Below are 2,219 nucleotides of genomic sequence, written 5' to 3'. Positions count from 1 at the left end.
CAAGATGTTGAAGGACAAATGCCACTTAGGTTATTTATTAGAAGGTTGACTTCAGTGTAATGGAGTGCCATTCATTTAAATCACAAAACCTATTAGAAAGCCGTTCTGTTCAGACCAGCTGATTTTTTCTGATTTCTGGTAATACAATGTGAAATTAGCAATAGAATTATATTCCCTTTAATTTGGAGGTGGAAAAAGGAGTGAAAAGAAAATAAGACACACTTTGGTGGGGAGAAGAACCAGTGAATCCATGCAGGAATGTGGTCTGGAGGATCTACTACGGAAATGAACCCTCCAGAACAACAGTATCTTGACAGTCATTGAACCTAGTCTCACTTATTCATTCATTCATTCATTCATTCATTCAACAAATATTTATTGAGCCCCTTCTATATCCAAGATGCTACACAACGGTGAACAAAACTGACACCATCTTGTTCTGAACTTCATGAAGATCACACTGCAGCAGGGAAAATAGGCTTTATATAAATAAACACACTAATAAGTACATAATGAGTTGTGATAAGTGCTATGAAGGACAATAATGTCCTGAGCTATGAAAAGAAGAAAGGCCTGCCTTAGGCTGGGGTGAAGGAAGATTTTCCTGAGGAAAAGTCAAAAAGAAGGAGTAGGAAAAAGCCAGGACAGGACCAGTCGGGAGAGGCTGCAGGCAGGGGAGGGCCTCGGGGGGAAAAGAGCTGTGTGAATCTGAGAGACAACAAGTTGGAGGTGTGGATCGGGGAGGCATGAGGAGGAAGCGGCCACAGGTACAGGGACCAATTCGCACAGTAGGAAAAGGTGAGAAATGAAGAGGGCCTTCAGTGGAGATCCACAGCCTGGCTCCAAGTCAACACACTGAGTCAGTCCTGGCAGCTCAGCCCAGAAAGCTTTGTCAGCCATGGCCGTGGTAACTGTGTCCAGAGGTGTTTGAACCAGAGCCACTCCATCTTGAATAGGGACTGAGTAAAATAAGGCTGAAACCTACTGGGCTGCCTTCCCAGGTGGTTCGGCATTCTTAGTCACAGGATGAGATAGAAGGTTGGTCACAAAGACTTTGCTGATGAAACAGGACTCAGTAAAGAAGCCAGCCAAGACCCACCAAAATCAAGATGGTCATGAAAGTGACCTCTGGTCGTCCTCATTACTCATTAAATGCTAATTTTAATGCATTAGCCTGATAAAAGACCCTCCCACCAGGGCCATGACAGTTTACAAGTGCCATGGCAACATCAGAAAGTTACCCTATATGGTGTAAAAGATGAAGGAACCCTCAGTTCCGGGAATTGCCCACCCCTCTCCTGGAAAATTCATGAATAAACCACCCCTTGTTTAGCATATAATCAAGAAATAACTACGAGTATAATTAGCTGAGCAGCCCACACGGTTGCTCTGCCAGTGGAGTAGCCATTCTTTTTTGTTGTTCTTCTTGTTGTTGTTTGTTTGTTTGTTTGTTTGTTTGTTTGTTTGTTTTGAGACAGAGTCTGGCTTTGTCGCCCAGGCTGGAGTGCAATGGCGCAATCTCGGCTCACTGCAACCTCTGCCTCCCGGGTTCAAGCGATTCTCCTGCCTCAGCCTCCCAAGTAGCCGGGATAACAGGCGTACAGCACCAGGCCTGGCTAACTTTTCTATTTTTAGTAGAGAGAGCGTTTCACCATGTTGGCCAGGCTGGTCTGAACTCCTGAGCTCAAGTCATCTGCCTGCCTTTGCCTCCCAAAGTGTTGGGATTACGGGCGTGAGCCACCGCGCCCGGCCTGTTTCTTTACTTCCTTAATAAACTTGCTCTCACTCTACGGACTCACCCCAAATTCTTGCGAGAAGTCCAAGAACCCTCGCTTGGGGTCTGGATCGGGACCCCTCTCCGGTAACAAGCGATATGGGTATTAAAGGTACCCCAACATGTCAAGTCAGAGTTGGGGAGGGACGGGAGGCAGGAGGGGACCGACAAAGAGCAGTGGAAAGAGAAGGCCTGGGAGCCGAGCAGGCCTGGGGTTGACTCCAGGCTCCCTTAGTGGCCTGCACAACTCAGATGACCCGTCTGTGAAGTGCAGGTCGCAGTGGGCGCCCCACAGGGCTGCAGAAAGGAGTGCAAAGGTGATGCCCACGCCTGGCCTAGGGCGGGGGCGCAATACATGGCTGTTGCGGCTGCGATTGCTGGAGGAAGAGAGTCATTTGGAAGGCACAAAGGAACTAGAACCTACGCGATGTCGGGATAAGCCTTA

The sequence above is a fragment of the Symphalangus syndactylus genome, chromosome 16 (genome assembly GCF_028878055.3).
Source record: "Symphalangus syndactylus isolate Jambi chromosome 16, NHGRI_mSymSyn1-v2.1_pri, whole genome shotgun sequence".
Lineage (NCBI taxonomy): Eukaryota > Metazoa > Chordata > Mammalia > Primates > Hylobatidae > Symphalangus > Symphalangus syndactylus.
This window is presented reverse-complemented; position numbering follows the sequence as displayed.